Genomic DNA, 13,405 nt, shown 5'->3' on the forward strand with positions numbered 1-13,405 from the left:
ATGGTGTCCATTTTCCTTATCACTTGAACTTTGTTTGAAACATTTCAAGCAGAGTGAAGTGATCTTATGAATTGACAGATCACAGTGAGGGCAGTCATGCTCGGAAGTCTCACTTAAATTCCACTCTTATGCAACAAAAGTCCATGTCCAAGCTCAAGAGCATTTACCTTTGAGATTTCAGGTCTACCTAAGAGTCACTCAGGATTGCATCACTGTTGCCATTGCAAATGGAGCAGGACTCAGGATCCTAAAACATGGTGTTAAGATGGACTATGACAGTACCCAAAGTATATGAGAATGTTGTGCTTTTAATTTTAAGAATATAATATGGAAATACCTTACTTTATTTATATAGGGAACATATTTTTATTCAGATTATCCTTTTATGAACACATCAGTATCTTCAAGAATATTTAATCATATATGAATGAAATCTAGTACATTTCACTCATTTACAACAATCTTATTTATGATTTTCAAAGAGCTTTCAAATGTACTATGATTTTCACAAAAACTTGGGAAGGAAAGGGAGAGGAAGGAAAATAAAATGTATCAACTATCTTAAGTATATCAGGTGTTAGGATTTTTAAATATCTCATTCCACTTAATGTGTACCCTTAGGTCAATCTCCTTCTGATCTTAGTATTAGAAGTAGGTGTGCGTCTCCTGAGCCATCAAGTTGTTTATATCTAATGAGCACTGTCATTTGTAGTTAAGTTTACTGACTTACACTGGATCCCCAGGAAGCTTAGCCACAACTTTATATTCTATCTGGCATACCCCTGAACTTCATGGTCTGCTTAACTTTTAGAAGACGGAAGGCTCGCTGCCCCTTTGAGATCGAGAAAAAATTTATTTGAAGGTCACAATTTTATGATCAGTACAAGTCCAAAGCTCCCTGCTAGATTTCTGATAATTTCCCAAGGGAGGGGCTTATTGTCCTCTCTTGCCAACATAATTCAGATCTTTTTGGCTTTGCATACCACCAACACCACCAAAGTCACTTATTCAAGTCCTCGATTGCAGTATACATAATTAGTGGTCTTTTTTTTGCTGTTGCTATGAAGGGGCGTTCTTAGGGAGTAAGTGCACTTCCCTGTTCTTCCCCTCTCCCTGTCCTCTCTTTAGTCTCTCTTCTTCATTGCCTCCATTCTTGTTGGCTCTTGCATTAGTCAAGGTTTTCCAGAGAAACAGAACTGAAAAATTTGTACCCAGAAAATCAGGCTCCAGTCTGTGCTCTTAGTCACTATGTAGGCTGCCTCTCTGAACATGGAAACAAGAGACCATAATGACATGAACTCTGCTATACAGAACTACAAGGAGCTCTAGGAATGCATAAGAAGAGCCTAACTTTACCTGGACTTCTGGGAAAGCCAAGCCCTGATGGATTAGAGGGGGTTAGCCAGAGCAAAAAGCAATACAGGGAAGTAACCCAGGTGTCCATCAACCGATGAATGGCTAAACAAAATGTGATTTGCACATACAATAGAATATTATTCAGCAGTAAAAAGCAATGGAACTCTGATATGTGAGACGACATGGATGAACCCTGAAGACATCAGGTTGAATGAAATGAGCCAGACACAAAAGGACAAATATTGCATGATCTCGCTGTTATGAAATAATTAGAAAAGCAAATTCATAGAGTCAGAAACTACAATATAGTTTACCAGGGGCTGTAGTGGGGGTTGGGAATGGGGAGTTAATACTTAAATTGTTCAGAGTTTCTATTTGGGGTCATGGAAAAGTTTCGATAATGGATAGTGGTGATGGTAGCACAATATTGTGAATGTAATTAACACTACTGAATTATATATTTGAATGTGGCTAAAAGGGAAAATTTTAGGTTGTATATATGTTACTAGAATAAAAATTTAAATGAATTTTGTACATAGGACTGTACAAAACAAACAGTGAATGTTAATATAAACCAAGGGCTATAGTTAATAATACAATTATAAAACAAGTTCCTTAATCAACTATAATAACAAATATAACACATTAATGCAAGGTGTTAATAATAGGGCATATATGGGAATTCTGTATTTTATGGATGATTTTCTGTAAACCTTCAACTTCCCTAAAAAAAAGAAAGGCAATAGAAGGGAATTGTATTCCAATGTAAGATCCATCAGGTAGTTCAGCAGAATCTTCTATTTCCATGGAACCCTATCAAAGGTAATAAAGGAAGGGGTCCCAGGAGTTATGGCAGGGGGTTGTTGACTAGTTGGGCTCCAGCCTTCCAGGCCCTACTTCAAAAGTGCAGCAAATATGTAAAGCTGCTCTTCAACTTTAGATATATATTACATATGACATATCTAGTTTATATATCAAATGACTGGCTAAGATTCTGCTTGAAGGAAGGGCACTGTGACTAAAGAAAATATATGTCTGTAACCCTATACTAAAACTAAAATAAAAGAAATGCATAGTGGAGTAATGGGGTAAACAATACTAGAAATAATAAGAGCTAACACTTATACTACGAAACTAGAAAGGCAGAGGCTGACTGAGCAGAGCTTTGTGTTGTGTTGTACACAATACAGAGCCAACAAATTTTTTATTGGCAAGATACGAGATACTATGAAGGAGAGAGTTGCTACAGAGTTTAGTTTGGCAGTTGTATGCAAGATATACAAGAAGAGGAGAGAAGAACCATACCTGGAGGCTGATCTATGTCTGAGAACTATATCAAGTATTGAGAAGCAAATATTTTTAAATGTAGCATGGATGTTAAAAATGTATAAAGGGACATAACCAAGCAGACACAGATTTAATTTAAACAATTTTGTCTTGTCAGAAAGAAAACATACACAACTTCCAGAAAAGTTTCCTGTAAATGAAAGTGAATGAACCAGCTATTAGTTTTGAAGAAATACTTAGTGTCTTAGATAAGAAGGTGATTTGGAGCAATAATATTTAGATTTTGGAGATAAACACAATACAGCAGGACAGCTGTTTCTGCAAATGCATTTAAACTCTCTCAAGTATCACACATCAAGATGTGTAGGAATTATTTATGCTTACATGATGATTTTTATAAAAAATTTACTTATCCAAACACATGGACTATTTTCTGAAAATTCAAATTAATCCTGTACGCATCAAATTTCAAACACACAATTCAGGAAATGTAATTTTAACTCCAAATCATTTATTGTGCCCCAATTATACTAGCAACTGAGGATCTAATGATGAAGGACATGGGTGAGACAATCCCTAAAGAGAAAATCCATTCCGCTTGAAATGGCTGATTCAACATGCAAGAGCACAACAGTTTTTTTCAGGTGAGCCCAGAGGTGGCGGGAGAAGGCCTTATTTCCCATGATGCAAGCCAAACCTAAGATGTCATCCTGGTATGTGCAGAAAAATTGCAAGAATGTGATACAGAAGAGGCAGTTTAGTCACCCAAGCAATATACAGCTGATGCACGAGACCTAGGTTGGAATATGTCTGCCGCTAAGCAACTGGATAACCCCAAACCACCTGGCTAACCTCAGCCTAGTTTCCTAATCTGTACAAGGACAATAGCTACCATTTATGGATTGCTTACTGCATGCCAAGTGATGAGCTTTCTCATTTAATCTTCACAGCAACCCTATGAAGTGAGAACTATTTATTATCCCTATTTCACAAGTGGGGAAACTAAAGCACAGAGAGGTTTAATAACTTACCGAAGGTTACACCCTTAGTAAACAGATAACTAAACATGATGGTGGATTTGGGGGAGGACTAAATGAGATAATGGATATGAAAACTTAGTCTCTACCTGGCATTAATAACCTCTAAAAATGTGAAAGTTATCCTCATCATCTTTATTATTTTTATAGCATGTCCTCTTTCCTCATTTCAAAACATGGTGCAATAGCATTATTTGAAAAATGTAAAAAGATATTTAATTCAATTGCTCCCTGACCATACAATTTTTGTTACTCATCCTTTTCTATGCAAATTCTCATTCATTAAATTATTTTAGGATATTTGTTTTTCCTATTGCTATGTTTTGTTTTGTTTAGAAATGTCTTTTTTATTTTTTGATAAAGTTAATTAAAAAAAACATTAAGGAAAAATTTAGAGAGTACCTGTCGCGTGTAACACTGTGCTAAGTGCTAAGGATATAAAGTTGAACCAAGTAGACAAGGTGGCTACTCTGTAGAGTAGCTAATAGAATAGAATATGATTTGTTACTATGCAGTTTCAGAGGTTAGCCTGATCACAGAAAGTAACTTGAAGCCAGAAGACTTGCAGGAAAGTCTTGGTAGAATGTGGCCAGTCTTTAAAATGGTGACATCATGATCAGTCTTAACAATCAGCCTCTCTCAAAAATAAAATCTTGAATAGACAATTTTCTAGAAAATAGGATTTTTAAACAAATATTCTCTTCTTTTAGGACTCAACCACCCAAAGTTTCAAGACTCCAGTGCTTACTTTATGAACTGTAAGAGGTCTTATGGTTTCTTTAACTTACCCAGTTTCAGTTTGCTAAGTAAACTTTCTTCGTCTCTAGAACATCAAGGATCCCTCCATCATTAGGCCAAATATTTGTTTTAAATTTACTGAGCCAGTGTATAAACACATACGCACTCAACATACACAATATGCGCATATACTTACATACATAAAGCAAACCAATAACAAAGTTTCTGATATTATTTCTTCAGACTGGATGAAGGCTAAATGAAGAAGCAAGGGTCTGAAGTGGAAACCTTTAAAAAGAGCTGAAAAGATGTGACAGACACATTAATGGTATGTGAGAAATGATTTCTCAGTTATTGTGAATATTGGCATTAAAGGTTGCCATCTTACTCGTGAAAAAGGCAGATATTTCAAGTTAGGCTTTGGAGAGAAGGCTTAAGCAAAATACCCAAGGCTGAGAGGCTAGGGACTTTCTACAGGATGGAACAAATACTTCAGAAAAGCATCAGGGCTCACTCCTGGGATTGATCTATCAATGTGTTGTTTCCCAGCATTCCATTTAACTGAAGGGCAGTAATATCTAAGCAAGACCAAAATAAGTTATTTTCATATACTGTCATATATCTTAATAACAAGGTAAAATATAGACTCACAGATTTTTTTATAGCACCATATTGATCATTTATTTCAACCTCCTCATTTTCAGGTTTGGGAAAAAAAAAAAAAGGAAACTCAAAGGAGCGGAAGAATGAATTTCCCTTATAGGCAACCAGGACTGCTTAGTACCTTATTTAGAGTTTCAGAGCCACAGAATAAATCCCACAAAGAGGGCCCTATACAAAGAAATGGTGAGCACTGAGAGCCAAGAATATTAAAGAGGAAGTTCTGCTGACCCATGAGAAAGTGCTGATGATTAGAAGAGATGAAAGGAATTCATGATATCTGGTAAACTCATGGTAAGTAGGTGTTATTATTACGGCCCATAAAATTATAAGGCTATTTAATGATTTTCCTTAATTTACATTTTACATTTTTCATGTTCCCCTGTAAGGTATCATAGAAACAAAAGAGAAGTTAAATTTACAAATACTTAAACTAGGTTATGCCTGTTCTGGTTAAAGTCATATTACGTTTTCTTACTTTCAGTGTTTCCCAGAGACTTGTCACATTTTCCAGTAAACTTCAGAAGGGTTTTGAGGAAATCTTTGTAAAAGCAGGTTACACACATATATGGATCGGTGACGCTCTAACATAAATCACAGAATGGTTTCTATCAAAAAGCGAGCAAAGCTGAATCATACTGCCTCCTCTTTCTACTGTGATTTTTATTCATTTGAAGATAAAATTCAAGGCAAATATCTTACACCTTCTGTTTGTCACCCAAGAGTTATTTCCAGGCGGCTTAGGAAATCTCACATTTCCAAAATTAGGTCATGAAACTGGAACTGAAATCTAATTAATATGTTCATAGAACAGTGTCAGCCACTAGGAAGTGGAAAACAACAATAAAATCAACACTACATTCTTTGGAAACTTAAAAAAAAAAAAAAAAGGAAAAAAACATAATCAGTATGAGAAATTTTAATTGCAAAATAGTCCTTAATTTGGCAATTAAGACTAATAACATTTCTGTCACATCTCTGCCCCTTTTCCTACTACAATATTTTGTGTAAATAGTTTTAAAAACAGAGTGAAACTTCCTCTACTGACCTCATATATTCATTCAGCACCAGTGACTTTTCCCAATTTGCTTGACTGTCTTTTAGGCTTCTGCCTTCAGCAGCCCTTCCAGTTCCCCACAGTAGCTGCTCCATAACCTTGCTAAACACCTCTATTGTCTCCTCATGATCCTCCCGCTGTTTCCCAGAGAAAACACAGGGGATGGGACCCAAATTCCCTCAGGTTCCCATTCCACTTCTCTAATGACTATATTACGTGTGTCCATCCTCTTCTTCTTCCCCTCCTATCTCAGAGGAAGCAATGTTCTCCATTAACTAATTCCCAAATCTTATATCCTTATGTTTCCTTCAGGACATGTTCCCCCCACTCTTACAAGTACCTGTTCTTCACTAGTTACTAGTCCTCTCCCCTTTCTCTCTTTCCTCTTCCCCTTCTTTCCCCTCCCCCGCTTCCCTAACCTCTCTCCTTCTCCCTCCCCCACTTCCTCTCCTTCTCTCTTACTCCTCTCTTCTTGTTCAAAAATTTTGAAGCACTGTCGTTTTCACTACTTTTCTCCACTTGTACTAACCCACACATTCTCTTAAACTACACTCTAAAGTGATACCAATGAACTACTAACTCTCAAGTCCATCAGGTATATTTTTAGTCCTTCATTTCTCAACTTCTATAATGTGGTTGGACCAAGCCAGTTAAGTAGCTTCTTCCTGCGGACTCTCATAACATTTTGTATATACTGGTATTAATATTCTCTCTACTGGACGGTAGTTATTTGTTTCCATGCTGTGCTCCTCACTAGCTTATAAAAGTTTCCAAGGCAGGGATGGTATCATATTCATCTGAGCATCCCCTGTCTTAAATGAATCAGTATGTTCCACATGTTCCAATCTAATTCTCTATGAATGACATTTTCAACAACTGAGATATTGGACTATTTTATGACTAACATGTTTCTCTGGCTGTTTGGCATTTAGCTCTGACTTTGTTAATTCTTTACCTGGGCACACAATAGATTTTAAAGTCCTCTAATGAGTTCAACAGTTTGAAGAATGTAATAATGAGGGTCACAAAACCCAAAACGCGTAATCCTTTATTGCTGGCACAGCGCTCTCAAAAACATTTCATTTGACTGTCACAAACGTCCATCAAGGTAGGAGATGAAGCCCGTATCAAAGCCAGGTCAGGGCTGCTGCATTCCATGGTGCAGTATGGATACCGTACAACCGCCACGTGAAGGTGATAAGTAGAGCTGAATCCTCATGTGGTCAGCTCGCCAAGAGTATGCCCAGCCCGGAGAAAAGGGTATCTGAAATTTCCTTTACCCAAAGCCTCTTTCCACTCACTAAACACCATAGTCTGCATTTCTAATTTCTCTTCCTAAAGGACGGCATCTTTTCCTAACATGTCCACCCAGAGAAGGACCTTTTACTTATTCACAGAAAGATACCCTATTAGCCAGGGGTAGGCCTGAAAACCCAGTTCCCCTCAAATTCCTTGTGAAATTTCTCATTCTGAGAAAACAGCAAAAGAGCTGCTAACACAGTTTAAGTGTAGGTCATGGTCCTGATATTAGCAGGGAGGGTTCCTTAAAAAAAGGTCATTCACATTCACTAGACCTCTATGTCCTCACCCAACTTGCTAAATACTAGGGTGGATCTGCTTACTTTCTCTGGTCATACTGCTAATCTATTTTCCAGAAGATCCATGGAAAGATTGGTAAGGCATCTGCCACAAGAACAGTATGGTTGATTTAAACATCATTGGGCTCTGAAGTCAGGCCAACTAGATTTTGAATGGGGTGGCTTCTCCAAGTAACAGATAAGTGATCTTGAGCTCTTCTTTACCTAACCTTCAGGTACATCACTTTCCTAAATGCAAATGGGGATTTGAATAAGACCCACTCAGAAAGTCTTCATTAAATGATATAACACATGTGAAACATGTGGCATGCACAGGAATTCAATCAGTGTTGATCTCTCCCAGGAAGTACACGATCGTTATATTTGTTTGCATATATTTTAAGAAATTCACTCAAGAGGTTTAGTGTGTCATCATTAGCATTCTAGAAAATTATTACTAAAGTGCTATGAGAATTTTTTGAATAGTCTACTCTTTAACATGAAGGTGGAAAATATTTTTTGCAGTCATTTTCAACAGGTAGTGAAGAGCTCAGAGACTTTTCTCAAGCTCACACAAAGTATTAACACCACAATTAGAGTTAGGAACCTGGAGTTTTTTGTTTGTTTTCTTTTCCCAGCCAGTAACCTGACTACACAGATTCCTGATCATCCATCCTTGAAATATATATATTTTGGATATATATATATATCTCAAAATTGTATGCAACATAGATTCAAGTTGAAATACATTGTCATCTTGGGGTACATACCCTTAGAGTAATCTTTGTGTTTACAGGCTGGTACTTCTCTATCAACTGGAAACACCACCCAATTGAGTGAAATTCAGTTGTAGCAGTCAACTTATGGCTTGGACAGGTTTTTGAGCTATTGAAACAAAGAAGTGTATGATGCTATAACTAGATAAAGTAGTAAAGAGCATTAATGCTTGCAGTGTATAATTTAAGAGAGAGGTGTGGTTATTTTTGTTGTTTTGGTTTCTGTTAAAGGAACTTCTAACCTGTAGCAAGTGGGTACCAAGATGTGAAGTTCCCTTGGGTTCTTCTTCCATTTCAGAGATCCAAATTATTTTTCTTTTTCCTTTACTTGTCTGTATTTTTCTGAACCCAGATACCCCAGTATTAGTAGAAGTACGCCAATAACATTCAGCTAAAAGGAGTCCAGGGAGGAGGGGGTGGAAAATGAAGAGTTCAATAGAAGCAAAAAGTCCCCAAATCCTTAGCTAAGCATTTTCAGATGAAGGAGAATATTTTCCTCCTTTTTTGGGGAATGTCTGAGACCTCCTGGGCTTGGGGCCACCCACTCAGTGCATTGAGTATTAACTATTCAGGAGTTTAAAGTGCACAAACTATTTTACTACAGTGGAAAGACTCTTAAGTAAAAATCATACTTAATTTCCATTAACTGGTAGGCAGAATATCATTGATGGCGACTTTCTTCCTCTACCATACGATTCCTAATCAAATTTTTAAAAAGCAAAAACCTGAAAATATGAAGTTTTATTTTTATTTTTAAGTTATAAGTGTGACTAACAGAAATTTAGGAGACTAGAGATAGAAGCTATAAAAGACAGCTAAGGGTTGTAAAATAAAAAGCCAAGAGGAAAATTATATGTTTAATAGGATGACTGTATCATCTAAAGGGAAATCTTGGCTGTTTTGTATCTAAATCTGAACTTCTGCCTTAAACAATGGCTGACATTACTATTGAACCTCAGAGATCTGTGAACAACATGAGTTTGTATAATTATCAGCTATAGCTAAACTTCATTGCTGTAACTGTTTACAAATAAATTGTATTTGGCTCTGACAGGAATACAGAATCAAACTGAGAGTTTGATGTTTGGATTTTAGAATTTCTGGATAGTTTTGCACCCAGAGGAAGAGATGGTGCTGAAGCAAGGTCAGCAATGACCTGAAATTTCATTAGAAAACAAGCAGACACTGGAAGAATTGAGGGCTAACTCAAATGAACACAGCTCTATTCTTTTGTTTGAGACTTAACAAACTCTGTCCTTCAGTGCATACACAGTCATCAGATTCAACATTTCTCTACCCCACTAATATTCTAATAAGGCAAGTGAGCTTATTATATTGGCTAAAACATAAACTCTGGAAAAATGCAATTCTGGTTTGAGGTTCTGTAGTTTCTTTAGCTTCTGAAGAGAAGAAAACCTTAAAAGATTTGATTTTAAGAGGCTCGAAAGGATTTTCATTTCTTTAAGAAGCAGGCTATCTCACCTTTTTTCTGAGTATTTCTGCAGTGGTTTTATTGTTTCAAAAATATAAATATACTTATATATGAATATAATGTTATTAATATATTTATTTATATATTGCTTCAATCTGCAAAGGATTTAGATCAAACAAAACAAAATAAGATGGTCTATGACTTGAACATTGGTCTATAGAGGAACAACTGAACTATGACTTGCTAGATTAAACCTGTTAGGAACTAATTCCTAGAAAGGGAAAGTCCAGCAAAGGAATGTATTGGTTCAGAAGAAGGCAAAAGAGGCCTCAATGTTGAGTAAAGATGCCATGCTCACTCCATTTTGCCTCTTGATGGGAAGCAACTCTCAGTATTACAATGACAGTTTAATAAAAGCATTTAGAGGTATGGGCTTTAAGAAATTAAATCCTAAGTACCAAATAAATGAAATGGTTCATCACCGTTCACAATGACCAGTCCCAAGTCTTCCTCAGGTTTCCTCAGGGAAATGCTGATGACAGAACTAAGCAAGGCCATTGCCTTCTGTCATCCACTATCCCTTCCTTCTCTGAATCATTTTTGTCCACCATGAAAAGGATGCATTTGACTTTAGGAATTCAAATAAATGCCCTCCTAAATTACAAGAGTTTTACAACTAGAAAATTAGATGGCATTTAACAAGGGTCCCAATGTCTCTGGCATGAAATTACAGCATTTTTACAAATCAGATTATACAAAGTTGTCTTAGATATTTTAAATAAAGTGAAAAAATTGTAAACATAAGTTAGTTACCTATATTTTATCATTCTTGTCAAACTTATGCATGTGATTCCACATCATGATGTTTCTAGAAAGTCCTCTTAATTGCTGCTAGGTAGGAATTTAAATTCCTAGAAAGCTGGCTTGCATTTCCCTTCTTACAAACTATTCACAAAGGCCTGTTCATGAATTCCCAGGCTACCACTATGTTCTCACAACTAGCCAGAATAAAAAATAAGAAGAGCTATAGAGAACTTTTTTACCCAGTAAGGCAAACCCTTATCTTTGTTCGGATTGGCACTAATAAGGATGAAAAGTGTAATGGAAAGAAGGCTGTGCAATAAAACCCTACAGCAGATATTTCTAATGTAGCTTTAAACAAGAAAGGCACATTTTTCAAACCACTCTTATTGCACTCAAGGGGTAGTATTCTATTAAGACAAGTAATAAGACCATTTATTAACTTTAACTTGTAACCAATAAACAATGAATTTGTAATACTCCTGCTCAATGACCAGCACACCAACCCTAGGGCAGGAGGATGAGAGTCCAAGTTGGAATTCTATTCATAGGCTTCTAGCTGAATCATTACCTCTGATAAACTTCTAAAGACTGTTCTAAACCCTCTGTGCCTCCGATTTCTCTTCTTCCTGCCCCTCAAAAAGCAGAAGAGAAACAGGGTCAGAGCACGCACCTCTCTGTTATGCCTAACAAAAGGGTCTAGGGCCTTTACAGAAATGAGCTAGGGCTCATGAAACCAATGCACTCATCTCCTTTAAAATGTTTATTATTCCCTGGCATTGCTCTGCTAACTTCTGATCTGTCCCTTCACGAAGAAAATACCTGTGTGTGAGAATGAGGGAATTAGGGGTCTCTGGAGATGAAAAAGAGAACAACTGGGCCAACCCTTTCTTCTTAACACCCTAATTCATGACCATGGAATGTGATCTAAAAGGGACTCTTACAGCAGGACAAAGGGAAGGAAGGTTTTCTGTCAACAAACACCTCAAATCTCTTCTGGCAGGACTGAAAAGTGAGGTTACAAATAAGAGAAAACCGACAACAACTGGGGAAGTTGAGAACCAAGCACAACACTAATTGGGTCACCTGGAAAAATACTACCACCTTCTTCCTCTGAGTTCAATATCTTATTAATGAATCCTTCTAAGGGACTCAGGTAAGAATAAATACGTAGAACACCCACATTCCACATTGGCTCAGGTTGGCAACAACAACAAAAATATTGGTGTGTCATGCAGTGAAATGGATGAGGAGTGACCTAGGTTCAGGCATAAGAGAAACCCACCAGGGCTCTAAATCTCTCTATAAGCCTTCAAACATATTACTACAGATCTAGAGGAGCATGAATAAGCAAATTTGCATTCTTTCAAAAACTGTGGAGTTGAATAGCTCATTTCTTTCCAGTTAAAAGTAGAGGTTAGGTTAATGCAGTGAAATAAAATGTGGCTATAATATCAGGCATTCAAAGAATATATGTACTCTGTGTATTGCAACATAAACAAATGGACTCAAACAACAGGAGTTATGTAGGACAAAAAACTGTTGCCTTATGGCAAAGTACACATTACAGAAATGAGAATGGCATTTTTTTTCCATAAACAAATCTTAAGAGGTTTAAAATTAGCCCTGAAGAAAGGCACAAGGAGTAGAAGAAAAAAGCAAATATTTGACCAACACCTACTATGTGCCAGGGACTATTCCCAGGATCTTTGACTCTTAAAGTTAAAGACTATTTATGTGTGAATTTATCTGTAAAAACCTTCTGCCCAACCCTGAGAACCACCGAATGACAAAGACCTTATTGCTGATGCCTGACTCCCACCATCAGGACCAGCAAGGTGATGGCACCAAAGCTCCCCCAGAATGAACTCTGGTGATGCACTTGGAAGTGGTTCACTGAGGGTTTGCTGGCCTGCCGCCCACAGTCCCTCCAAAGCACATTAGAGACTGGGGATGATGGCTCTGGACAGCAGAGAAGGCAGATACGCCACAGCATCAATTCTGGATGTGTCTGGTACTGATGGGAAATGAGTACCTGCCCAGAGTGATAGAGGATGTCACCCACACTTCTTTGCACCTGGTTTTCAGCTAAGAGGCAGAAACCTCTTTAACAAACCAGCAGGTGATTTGGGTGGTTCCTTAAGGCATCCAGAAGTCTTCCTTTGAGATACTGTCATGAGATCAGCCAGGAAACCCTCAGAAACCCAGATTTTGATATCTATTCCTTATTCTGAGTCCATCCAAAGAATATACCTGGGCAATGTACTTCCAAAATTAGACACATTGCAGTATCCACTACAAAACACATTCAGAGACACAAAGCCTTAAAATGTGCACTTATGCATTCACAAAGTTTCTGCTGGGGAGAGACTGAATCCAGTAGACCCTAAAGATGCGATAGAAACAAGCAGTTTTGAAATAATGAGCTTTGCCCTTATAATACACTCAGCAATTAGTTCCTATACATAGTTAGTCATAAACTCCAACAAGAAATGGTACATGATGTCACATATCCAGGGACCTTTATCCATTGCATTGAACCTTAATACCTGACCAAATATCAATACCCCAAGCAAGTGCAATGAAGGTGTGAGCACTTCATGACTCATGTGTGAAAATTCTATTAAATTGGCTCATTCTGGTAGAAATATTTCTTGACTAGTTAAAATATTAAAATGGGAGAC

General features: G+C 37.1%; 1 protein-coding gene across 12 annotated transcripts in view; it reads right to left on the reverse strand.

Moving 5' to 3' along the window:
- PDE4D (phosphodiesterase 4D) overlaps positions 1-13,405 on the reverse strand; it is a 1,663,062-nt gene that overhangs the window by 612,206 nt on the left and 1,037,451 nt on the right. The window lies entirely within an intron of this gene.

The sequence above is a fragment of the Choloepus didactylus genome, chromosome 11 (assembly GCF_015220235.1).
Source record: "Choloepus didactylus isolate mChoDid1 chromosome 11, mChoDid1.pri, whole genome shotgun sequence".
Taxonomy (NCBI): domain Eukaryota; kingdom Metazoa; phylum Chordata; class Mammalia; order Pilosa; family Megalonychidae; genus Choloepus; species Choloepus didactylus.